Genomic DNA, 13,180 nt, shown 5'->3' on the forward strand with positions numbered 1-13,180 from the left:
TATAGAAGAAAGGAAGCTGCTGTGTAAGCTGCTACGCAAGCTGCTGTGTAAGCTGCTACTACAAGCTGTTGTGTAAGCTGCTATTACAAGCTGTTGTGTAAGCTGCTACGCAAGCTGTTGTGTAAGCTGCTACTATACCAGATATGGATAATCTTCTACTGGGAACAATGTTTATCCATAACAGAGTACTGAATGGATAAGCTTATTATACTCGGTATGGATAATCTTCTACCTAGGGTAATGTTTATCCATAACCGGGTACCGAAGTGATAAGCTTCTTCAGGAAGTTTATTTCCAATAGAGTACTAAATAGATAAATATATTTACGGTGGAGTCCCATATGGATAAGCTTTTTCAGGAAAATTATTTACAACGGAGTACTAAATAAACATCCATAATATAATATATTTATAACACTTTTTATATTTTGGTCGCCGTTGCATTCTCTTCAATTTCCTTGACACGTAGTAGTTGGTTTCTTTATGTTTTGGTGGGGACACGTCTTTCACTTCCATGGTTCCTACATCATTTTGCTGTCACTTTAAGTGCTTCTAATTTTACTCTTTATTTTCCTGCTTTCCTTCTTCTTCTATGGATTTTCCCTATTCTTCCTTTTGCTGTTTTTTTTTCCTTTTCATTCATGGAAAACTGCGAGCTCCAGTCCACGGTTCTTTCTCTATGTTTATTATTAGCTGTTGCATATAAGTAATTTTTTTATTTTAATGTAAGATTTGAATTTGTGTTTTAAGAATTCAATTTGACCAAACAACTGAAAGGCACATAGGGTTTTCTGGAGTACAGGAGAAAACATGTGAAGGCTGCAAAGAACCTGCTTCATAGTGATATGTGGGCTACTCATATAAAGAGGTAATGGAGGAATTTTTTACTTCCTAAAAAAACTATTAAGATCTTGGGTTATTTCAATTTTTCACATTGATTATCATGGTTTTGATTAATTGTATTTCAATTTTAATAGTACTGTAAGGTTCCAGGATAATGACCTTACAAAAATGTTTCTTTTGATTTTCTTTTGGCTTAAAGTAGGCGTCAATTTGGTTTTACTTTCATCATGTCCAGTTCATATCTTCTTCTTGCGTGCTTATGAATATTTTTTTTCCTTCTATTTCTCTAATGTTGGTAATTAGGTAACTTAAGCAAGTAACTGTTAGTGTTATGTGTTGAAAATAACTTGAAAGTAAATGGACTCAAACTACTTCATGAAAGCTCTTTTGGTAAGATATACAAGATTGCAGCCTCTCTTGATTTATGGATATCTTTACCTAAAAGGCCAAAAGAGGAATAACATACACTAGCAGAATTCATCGACATTGTTACCCCATAAAGACTTGACTTCCTCTTCACTGTACGCCACAAACTTTACAACCATCATGCAAATGGGAATTTTCAACTTTTCTGTTGAGGCTTTAAGTGCAGCTACCCGATTAAATTTCCTATTGTTTGTTGAAGAAGAGGAAAATAATATCATTCAAGATTAAATTTCTGCAGCAAAAGAGAAGTGCCATTTCTGTTCAACTTATGTTGCCAATGTTCTTGCTACTGTAAGTTGATAGTATCTACCTTTGTAGGAGTGATGAAACAACAAGATATATTTCAGCTTCTTACTTCCTGTAAAACTTTTGATGGAACCTAGATTGTAGTTATAAACTTTTTTTGGGTTGAATGTAGCTATGTTAATTGAGCTCTTTTAAGTGGCAATAAGAAACTCCCACATGAGAACACTTCTGCTATTAAGATTGTTTTAATTGATTTTTTTTAGTTGCCTTATTTTTCATTATTTGTATTGAACATACAAAGTTTATTCTATTTGTTCAGTCTATATATTATAGGACCAAATAATAGACTTACAATTTTGAAGGAGTACAAGTTGTTTGATCATTATGAATTTAGGTGCTTTATGCCTATATGGGACTGTAGATCCCCTGCTTTGGCATTATGAAATCAAACAGGCCTATATCAAGATGCGGAAAGAACTAATAGCACATGAATAGTTATGAGACAATGGAAGGAAGACTTAATAGTATGTTATATTGATGTATGTAAGGCTATATGATTTGTGGTTTATGTTGATTGTTCTCCTAGATCTACTTGAAGAATAACTTTTTATTTATTTATGTTCGGCTCACTATATGTGATCCATTTATTATAGAATTATAAATTGATTTATTAATCAGCATTGCGAAGAAACCCAGCCGATTCTTTCTTGACTGATGCTTAAGTTGCTGGGGTGGATAAGAAAAAGACACAGTGAGAGTTTCCACCTTTTCGTTTGAGACTGTGATTGCACATCCGCTCACTTTTGTTTCATGTTGTTTGCTGGAGAAGACGTGAACATCAGTAGATCAAAATCTTATTTATGCATGCAGAAGGAGAGTGTAATGTTGTACTACTGATGTTGCAACTGTTGGTGCTACTTTCACTTATTAGTTTCTACCTTTTGTTTAAGCAATGAAATAACTGTATTTTATTTACTTTTAGCTTTACACTTTCTATACAAACTTTCATGGTGCTTAGTTGGATATAACAATGTTAATTACAATTTTATGTGTATTCCCAAGTTAATGTAAAGCGAAAGGCATACCCTAAGATAAATAGGGTGAAATATCCGTACAAAATCAAAAAGAGGTATAATATTTGGTTTGGTTATAGCACATGCAGCGTGCAAAGTGCCAACTAATTCCCTCAACTTGCAAACTGCAGGTCCTTCAGTTTTACAATAACATGAGAGGAGATAAGAGTGTTGTTGCTTTCTCTGAACTTATGAAGCCCTCTCCAATATTTGAGGACTTAAGGTTTCATCTACAATGATTGTAAGGTGTATACTCTCTTTCACAAGCAGTTGAAGTATGCACCAACTTAATGAAGCTTGATTTGCATGACAAGATGTTCACTGATGAAGCTGGATTGTGTTGAAAAAGTCGTATCAAGTATGAAGTAGATCTTTGCAATAAGCTGGGATGATCCTTTTTGAAACAATAATTGGTACTTGAATTATATAAGGTAAGCTATTTATTTTGTTATTGTGTTAAAATTACTAATTTTCATGGTGTGTTTATGTGAAATCCCTGCAAAATTATGTTGTTAGATTGTAAATTTCCTATTGAAATTAAGGTGCATGTCATTACATATACTCCACATTCTCACTTGCTCCTGCACCAATAGGAAAGGACAATATATGAATTTTTCGCCTAGGAATCTTTCTTTATGAGGTGCTTTATAATGTTTTAAGCAAGTCACATGACCCTCCTTTTTAAACCAAAATCAAATGGGAAAAGTCACTTGGATTGTTAGTCTTGCTATTCATCTAGTACTAACAGGATTCTGACTAATTTACTAACTTTTTTTCATTTTTATGTGTATCTTCTTCGCTGGCTGTGAACAAAATTATGAACTATTTGAATATTTTTTTTTCCTTAAGAAAGACTACTTTATCATCGACACCTGTATATCAACAAGAACCTTCAGTGGTATTTTACATAGGTGTTATATTGACAATACATAGCACTATTCACCATAGATCTATATTTGTATTATAGTTAGACTGCCCTTTTCTAATAGTCTTCTAAAACTTGCACTTATTAATGATTCATATATTGTTGATGAAATATTCAGACTGTACAAAATTCTGCCTACCAACAGAACATGACAAATAAAAATGACAACTGTTGTTATAGGCTTCTCACCTCAAGAACCATCTCCACAATCAACAGCGAAAGCTTAAATGTAAATGTGAGGTTTCCTTCAATGTCATTTCATTTTGTATGGATAAAATTGCATAATGATTGTCTGGTACGGGCGAACCCAGAGAAGAGGTGACACCTTAAACAATAGATGTTTACCTTTGCCTTTTTTTGTACTGTCTATTTTTATCTCAGCTATCTGGTGTGGTTTTTGAGTGAGTTCAAATTTAATTTAGATGAATTTGCTTCATAATTGCTATTTTTGCATCAAAATGCTATTTTTTTGGTGAAGATCAAGAAACAAACAACAAATCATTTATTATGTTTAGTAATATAGAGAAGACTTTCCACAAAATTCTCATCTTTGGTAGCTATCTATTCTTCATTGTCATTTTATTAATCAGTACCAGGTACTGCTCACCTGCAATCCTCATTTGCTTTAGAAGGAACACATATTTGTGTGTTATCAGTTGTTTAAGATTGATTGAACTTGGTAAAACACAGTTTGAAGCTTGGCTAAATAAAAGGAAATTTTTTCTCATTTCCCTTTGCTTCTGTTAATGATAAATCATCCTGCCCTTTTTTTTATCAAGTAAGCATAAATCATTATGTTTTTACTGATTAATGAGACATATTAGCTTTAACGTGCTTTATTCTTTCATCCCTTGCACTCGAACCAGTTAATCCTAACATGGTTATGGTACTTGCTTCAAATTAGGCAAATAATTAAATGCATTTGAAGTTGCCGCACAAGTTAGTCTATATCATTCTTTCATTGCATCATAATATTATATTTTGTACATGCTAATCTGTAGAAACATACAAAGAGATAAGTCGTGGCTGTATACAGTAGTGAGTTATTTCAATTAAAACAGTATATTCTCTTTATAGTTTATGATTAGACTGGTATAGAATTTTTTTAATGTAGTATTCTGAAGTAAGCAACAGTCATGGGGAAATTACCAAATAGCAATGAAATGCTTCATAAAAAAGGGTACATAGAACAAAGCTCCAATTTTTTTATCAACTGACAATAATATTTTCACACGCTAACAGAGATTTTTACGCTAGAATATAATGCTGAGCAATATCTCTTTCTCTAAAGAAAATTTCTCCGTGCATTAGTAAAAGAGGCATAAATAATTGATTTTAAACATATGTATTCCTAGATTGTTGTTGTGGGATTATACTGGGTCGTTGTTGTTGTTGTTGTTGTATTCCTAGATTGCTATGAGTCTTCTCGAAACTCACATAATAAATATCTAACTGGCTGGGTAACTCCAAGGAAGAGGTTGCCTTTCCTGTAAAGTATGAAGGATAATTGGAGAAAGATGGTATATGGTGCTTGATACTTCCATGCTAATAGAATGAGACGGTAGCACAATAAATTTCTCCATTATATGTTTATGTTACAAGGGGGTCCATATCAGGATAGTTTCACTGGCGAGGGTTGAATAGATTATTCCAAGGTAGTGACTGAAAGAAACTTTAGATGTTACTTATGACACACACCCACACGCACTTTTACTCTCCTTTTTGGGTCTTCTTTTCGGTTCATACTTTTTGTTGTTTATCTTCTAACTCTAATCATCCTAAAGCATTTGCAGTGGCAGCTAATTTGAGAGTTCAAAAGGAAAATGATTTGAGATGTTCGAAGATGGACTTCCATCAATTTCTCAGGTGCAATGATCAGAAAAGTTCTGTTACCTTAACAATTTTCCATTACTCTTTGCTGAATACCTTAGCTAGACTCAAATCAAACTATCCAACCCAAGAGGTGCTACCAGCAACTAGCTAGGAAGGATGATGCGAAAGAAACATAAGCCGTTTGGAACACTGTAGTTGTCTGCATACTCTATATATTTTGGACAATCTTAAAGGAATAACAACTGATGAATTGCGGAACCATCAATATGAAATTGTTGTATGTTGCTGCATCTATTATTTTGCTACGTTTTGTATCTTTTGTAACTCAAAACATGTAGCAGCACCTACTTGGTGTTAATTAAGCTTTGATTACTTATTGAAAAAATGTGTTAATTTGTGGTAGTGTTGGGCCCGTGCAGAGCACGGGTTGCAGGCAACTATAGTATATATATATATATATATATATATATATATATATATATATATATATATATATATATATATATATATATATATATGGAAGAATCCCACTGAAATATATAAGCTTTTGGTCAATTATCAACTTACCCTCTCATTAACTCTTAGCCAATTAAGCAAATTCGAGTCAACTATTGGGGGTTGTGGGGTAAGTCAGCCTAAAATTTTAATATAGTGTAATATTATTTGCTTTCCTATAGCTTCTTAATTTTTTAAATTACCAGTATAAGATTTTGTGCGAGCACTCAACAATATCAATTGGTTGAATTTGATTTGGATGAATTGAATGAATTTGGAAGAAACCAGGAGCAATATCAATTGATTTAATTCTATTCTCTCTCACATAAGTCCAAATCAAGTGTCCTGAAGAAAACCTCCACTTCTTTAATAGGTTACTCTTTCCTTCCACGTTCAGAAAGGATTTGAATGAAAAACCATTAATTAATGAGTACTAGGAAGTCGGCTCCTAAAGTTATGGTAATGCCAAATATTTGGGAGTAAATATTGTAGACAATAAATTTATGTCGAAAAAATAAAATCAGGACCGAAAAAATATCGCAACAATCGTAGTATTTTATTTCGAATATTTGAGTGTTACAATCTCTATGAATCCTCTGATTCTACTTTTCTATAGTAAATAAATTCAAGGGTCTTTGAGCTTGATCTTGAATATGTATTTGTTGCCACAAACGATGATCTTGTTCTTGAACTTGAACTTGACCTTGATTTGTTCTTTGTTCTTGAACTTGAACTTGATTTCTTGAACTTGAACTTGAAGCTTGACACTTGTGGAGAAATTTGCAGCGTTTGATCCACGAGCTCTTTCTTGCTTCTTGTTATAACTTCTGGTATCTTTTCTGAGTTATGAAGACCCCTATTTATAGTTGTTGAAAGGAAGAGTTATGATAAGAACAAACTTTTTTCGACCAATCAAATTGAAGTGTGATATGGCCGCATTCGATTGGCTAGAACATGTCACTTGCACACGTGGTGCGATTTCATTGGTCTTTTAGTGTGACTTGGCATGCCTTGTCATTTTGATACGTGGCATGATCCTATTGGCTCTTCCGTTTGACTTGGCGTGCCACGTCATTTCACGCGTGGCACCAAACTGGGCCTCTAGGAAGATGTCATCTTGGGTTTAATGAAGTGGGCTCATTACTTTAGCCCAATTAAGTCTTTAAGCCCAATGGATTAAGACTTATTTATTTAATCCATATATATTGGACTTGTATAATTAATTCATTTATATATTAGCCCATAATATTTATTTGGACCAATATATCTTGAATTTAAAATATAGTCCAAATTATTTTACGGATTTAATTCCAATAAAATTTATATGCCTACAAATGCCCCCTACTTCAAGACTTGTTAAAATATCAACATATTAGAGACGAGGCTTGAAGTACTGTGCTTGGACGATTGAGCGACTCGCACTTTGCTTGTCAACAGATGAAAAGCTATAAATTTTCAAGCTTTCCAAATTAAACCATTTTCCCCCTTTTAGTGTATAATCCATGCCAAGACCTTGATTTAAATCAACTAATTCATGTGAGCAAATAGCAAAATCAGAGATAAGCTCACATAAGACAAAATAATTCATGGAAACTTTGATTCACATGTTTCACGTAATCAAAGGTCAAGTGACCAAAGACCAAAAAAAATGTATTATTTTAACATTACACCTGGTCCCTATGTAGGCTTTCATTTGCAAAGACCTGAGCAACTTAATATGAATAGAATCGTGAATAGTATCCATATTAGCTTTGGACGCGTCGACGACTGCTTTTTCCTCCACAGCCTTTACGTAGTTTAAACATTCAAGCAAAGAAGCTATTTGATTCCTTATTGAAGTCTGCCACTCCCGCCTAATCCATGCTGGAGACAAACTGTATTTGCCGCCTTAGCACAGATCCCACATCGAGAAATCACTATTTGACAGCCACCTTTTGGTATCTATATAAACCATACGTCGTATTTGTTTAGCATCAATTCGCAGTATTTGCAAGCCATATTGAGTCTAGTTTTGCGGACTCGGAAGCATTGACGCTAAGGTAATTTCTTCTTCTTTTCTTGTGTTTTTCTTCTTTTGTCATTTTTTTTGTAAGTCAAACAAGAAAGATATGTTCCTGTTCAATAAGATGATCCACGCATGAAGAAGATAATCTTGGGGTGTGAGGGGATGAGTATTCATCCTTGTCCGATTCTTGGAGAGATTACTCTCAATATGGCCCAATTCTTGGAGAGATTACTCTCAAAATGGCCCGATTCTTGGAGAGATTACTCTCAATGTGGCCCGATTCTTGGAGAGATTACTCTCAATGTGGCCCCATTCTTGGAGAGGCCAACTTAAGGTGCAAACGGACTCATATGTCCACCTTAAGATTGGAAAGTTATAGTCCCTTTTAAGGACAAACCCACGAAGAGGCCAACTTAAGGTGCAAAGGGACTTATATGTCCACCTTAAGATTGGAAAGTTATAAAGCTTCAACTTGAAGATGACATTTACTTGAACACTTGGAAAACTTTGAAGATTTGGCGAACTTTGCAGACTTCAACTCGAAGATTCAGAGGGCTTAAACAATTCAACTTTAAGATCGGCGAATTTGAAGACTAAAACTTGAAGACCGACGAACTTGAAGACTTCAACTTGGGGGGTTAAATATTTCAACTTGAAGATCGGCGGATTTGAAGACTTCAACTTGAAGACCGACGAACTTGAATACTTCAACTCTGAAACTTGGAGGGCCTAAATATTTCAACTTGAAGATCGGCGGATTTGAAGACTTCAACTTGAAGACCGACGGAGTTGAAGATTTCAACTTGGGGACTTCAGCTTGAGTACTGACGGACTTGAAGATATCAATTTACCATGGAGGGTTGCCCCTTTTAAATCAAATAAGATCAAAGTTTCACAAGAGGATGACATTTCGGCTTGATTTTGCATTCCTCTATACTTCACTCGGACAACAACTAGGGAAATATGTATCTTTTGAACTTGTGCGACTGAACTTAGAATGAAACTCTAAGCTGCCTACGTACCTCGGTGAAGAGGATCAAGTAATTCCGTAGTTCAGAATGGGTGATTTTTTTATGTCCTAACTTTTGCCTAGGCCGCCTCTTTCGAAGTTTTCAACCTAGCGGACTTTTTTTTATATGTCCTAACTTTTGCCTAGGTCGCTTCTTTCGAGATTTTCAACCTAGCAGACTTTTTTTTTGGGGTCGTACACAGTTTATACTTTTGCGGGCCAGGAGTGTAGCAACATGCAGTTTAGGCTCGTGTGTCGAGGAGCATCATGACTTGCAGTTTAGGCTCGTACGTCGAGGAGCGTCATGACTTGTAACTTCATGGATAATACTTCTTCAAAAACTTGCCGTTGATAGGGCCAATTCTCATACCATCTGCATCAACCAGCTTGTAAGCCCCACTTGAATAAGCTTCTTGTACGACATATGGCCCATCCCATTTTGAAGTGAACTTCCCTACAGGTTTATGGGAAGTAATTATGGGTCTTCGTACGGCAAGGACTTGATCTCCTACTTGAAAGGATCTCGGACGAACTCTTTTATTGAAGGCGTAAGACAATCGAGCTTGATAACATTCAAGACTCTGTTGAGCTTCCAATCTTTTTTCATCAAGAGCTTCCAACTCTGCTAATCGAAGTCGAGCATTTTCTTCATCAGTGATCCCTTCTTGAATAGCCAGTCGTAACGAAGGTATTTGACGCTCAAGTGGCAAGATAGCTTCGACTCCATAAATGAGTGAATAAGGAGTCGCCTGTATTGGTTGGCGATGAGTCGTTCTATATGCCCATAGAGCTTCTTCCATACGGTCATTCCAATCTCGTTTGGATTTGGAGACAACTTTCTTTAACAAGTTGCATAGAGTCTTGTTGAATGCCTCGGCTAGACCATTGGCGGCAGCATTGTACATCGAAGAGTTACGTTGCTTGAAGCCAAAACGATCACAAATCATGTTCATCAACCTATTATCGAATGGCTTTCCATTATCCGTTATTATGTAACGAGGAATGCCAAAGCGATAAATAATGTTTACTCGGATGAAACTTGCAACATTTTCCTTTTTTACTTCCTTAAGAGCAATAACTTCAGCCCATTTTGAGAAGTAGTCAGTTGCAGCCAAGATGTATAGGTGCCCACCAGAAGACTTTGGTAGTGGTCCAACAACATCCAATCCCCAAGCGTCAAATGGCCAGGATGCAACAGTCGGGTGCAACACTTCAGGAGGTTGGCGAATAAAATTCGCATGGAATTGACAAGCCTTGCATCTTCGAGCATAGTCCAAACAATCTTTTACCATCGTTGGCCAATAATATCCCATCCTTTTTATATGGAAGTGGAGCTTTGGTCCGGACTGGTGTGACCCACATACCCCAGAATGTGCCTCTTGCAAAGCTTGGAAAGCTTCTTCTTCTCCTAGGCATCGCAAAAGTACTCCCTCGAACGACCTTCTGTATAGAGTATACTTATAGTAAAGGAAGCGAGGTGCACAACGACGGATTTCAGTCCTTCTCCTCGGATTTTCTGGAAGTATCCCATAGCATAAGTAGTCGATAATGGGTTGTTGCCATTCTTCTTTCTCAACTTCACAAACAGCAACAAGATGCTTGAGTTCGTTTTCTTCACCTTTGACCTCATTTGGCGGCGGTACTACCCATTTTTGGCAGACGGTAACTTGCACTTGGTCAGGCAGGGCTAATGATGAAGTTAGAGCGGCTAAAGCATCAGCCTTCTTGTTTTCTTTCCTTGGTACATACTGAATAGTCACATCGCTGAGCCACCCCATCAACCTTTTTGCGTAATCATGATATGGGCGTAGTTCAGGCTTCTTGACCTCGTAACTACCCAAAAGCTGATTGACCACTAACTGGGAGTCACCAAAGACTTGCAATTGCAATTGCTTCATATCAACGGCCATTTCAAGCCCAAGTATTAATGCTTGATATTCAGCAACATTGTTGGAACAGAGTTGTGTCAAGGTGAAGGAGTAGGGCAAGACTTCACCTTGAGGAGTGACAAATACTACGCCAGCCCCGGCTCCCCCACGATGCGCAGCACCATCAAAGTACATCTTCCATGGGGGTTGAACTTCAACGACCATTGCGTCCTCATCAGGTAGTTCATCAGTTAGCTCCCAATCATCAGGTATCGGATGATCTGCCAAGAAGTCTGCCAATGCTTGTCCTTTTACAGCCTTTTGAGGGATGTACAAAATCTCGAATTGTTGAAATTGGAGGTACCATCTCGCTAGTTGATCACTAAGAACAGGTTCTGACATCACGAACTTGATGGGATTTGCTTTAGAAACAAGACGGACAACATGAGCTTGAAAGTAGTGCTTCAACTTTTGAATTGAGAAGACTAGCGCCAAACACAACTTTTCAATTGGCGAATAGTTCAACTCGTTAGGTGTCGTCATCCTGCTCAAGTAGTAAAGAGAGTTTTCTTTCCCCTCACTATTTTTTTGGGCCAATAATGCTCCAACAGACCTTTCCTGCGCCGCAATGTATAGTATCAATGGCTTTCCTGGTATAGGAGCTGCTAAAACTGGAGGCTTCATCAAGTAGGTTTTGATACTTTCGAAGGCATTGCTACAAGCTTGATCCCACTTGAAAGGAACACCTTTCTTCATGAGGTGACTAAATGGTTGGCACCTCCCAGCCAGGTTTGATATGAATCTTCTAAGGTATGCTAGCTTTCCTTGCAGACTCTTCAATTCATGGATATCTCGAGGCTCAGGCATTTTCAAAAATGCATCCACTTTGGCTTGATCAATTTTGATCCCTCGATGTCGGACAATGAAACCAAGGAACTTTCCAGAAGTAACTCCAAAGGCACATTTCAACGGATTCATCCTAAGTTGGTACCTCCGGAGCAATTCAAATACCATCCTCAAGTCTTTCATGTGGTCACCCTTCTCTCTTAATTTCACCACCAAGTCGTCAACATAGCATTCGACATTCTTGTGGAGAAGATCATCGAAAATATTCTGCATAGCCCTTTGGTAAGTAGCACCAGCATTCTTCAAGCCAAAAGACATTACCTTGTAGCAATAAATACCCTTGGGGGTGCGAAATGCAGTATGCTCTTCATCTTTTGGTGCCATGCGAATTTGGTTATAGCCCGACGAACCATCCATGAAAGAGATTGCCTTGTAACCAGTAGTAGCATCGATCATCAGCTCTGGAATAGGAAGCGAGAATTCATCTTTGGGACATGCATTATTGAGGTCCCTGAAGTCAACGCATACTCGAATCTTACCATTCTTCTTCCTTACAGGGACAATACTTGAAACCCATGTTGGGTATTTAACTTCCCGAATAAATCCAGCTTCAATGAGTTTGTTAACTTCAGTTTCAATCAAGGGAATCAAGTCTGGCCTAAAACGCCTTTGAGTTTGTTTAACAGGGCGAGCACCATTTCTGACTGCAAGGTGATGGACTGCTACTTTCGGGTCCAAGCCAGGCATCTCTTTGTAACTCCAAGCAAAGACATCCCTGAATTCTTTAAGTAACTCAATATAAGTGATTTCTTCATCAGCTTCTAGTAAAGCACTTAGGTAGGTGGGTCTTGGTTCCTCATCGGTGCCAAGGTTAACTTCTTTTAAGGCATCAACTGTCATCTTCACTCCTTCTTCAAGTTCAGGTGGGGCATCTTTCGCATCTTCATCTTCTTGAGGGTCCCCATCATTGAAGGATATGTGATAACACGGCGAAACATCCTCCAATTCCACATTATCTTCCATCGAAGACGAAACACCATTCTCGCCTTGTACAGTGATATGATACGAAGAACCTACACTTTCTTCATCTTCATTACGTTCCTTAGTGTAGACCATGCCTTCAGTACTTCTTCATATGAAACCACCAGTTTTGCTTGTCGCCTCATTCTGGAAGGAACCAAACTTTGGAAATCCTTAGAGATCTCCTGAATTTTGGGTGAAGCGGGTGTTCTTGTATTTCGATGATTTCTCTGGAATTTATTCCCCTTCTTTAATGGACCTAATCTCTCAAATACAGAAGTTCTCACAGTTGATTTTCCAAGCCGATCAAAGACAGAAGGCCTATTAGAAGCGGCATATTCGTCTTCTACAGTGATATAATTGCTACTTGCCCTTCTTATTGAGATGTGCACTGGTGACGGTTGCTTTTATCCCAGACCTTCACGGGGTTGCCTCGTTGCAGCTTCTGATGGGAGCTTCCCTAACTTTGATGGCTCGTTGGGATTGTATCCAGCTTTTGCAAATAGTTTGTAAGTGTTAGGATCGAAACCTTCATCTGTTCGTTTTGTAGGGAGTGCCACATTCTGCAAACGATTTTGGGCTACAAACCCTG

At 37.2% G+C, this 13,180-nt stretch overlaps 1 long non-coding RNA gene across 3 annotated transcripts; it reads left to right on the plus strand.

The window, feature by feature from the left end:
- The first annotated feature begins 480 nt into the window (after positions 1-480).
- LOC107820697 (uncharacterized) lies at positions 481-5,606 on the plus strand. Of its 3 annotated transcripts, none has more exons than XR_012707588.1 (3): positions 481-867; positions 2,719-3,018; positions 3,631-5,606. It is a non-coding gene; the product is annotated as an uncharacterized LOC107820697 (long non-coding RNA). The 3 variants fall into 3 exon arrangements; XR_001655977.2 differs by having other exon boundaries at positions 3,693-5,606; XR_001655976.2 differs by having other exon boundaries at positions 486-867; positions 5,297-5,606.
- The last annotated feature ends 7,574 nt before the right edge of the window (positions 5,607-13,180 follow it).

The sequence above is a fragment of the Nicotiana tabacum genome, chromosome 3, assembly GCF_000715075.1.
Source record: "Nicotiana tabacum cultivar K326 chromosome 3, ASM71507v2, whole genome shotgun sequence".
Lineage (NCBI taxonomy): Eukaryota > Viridiplantae > Streptophyta > Magnoliopsida > Solanales > Solanaceae > Nicotiana > Nicotiana tabacum.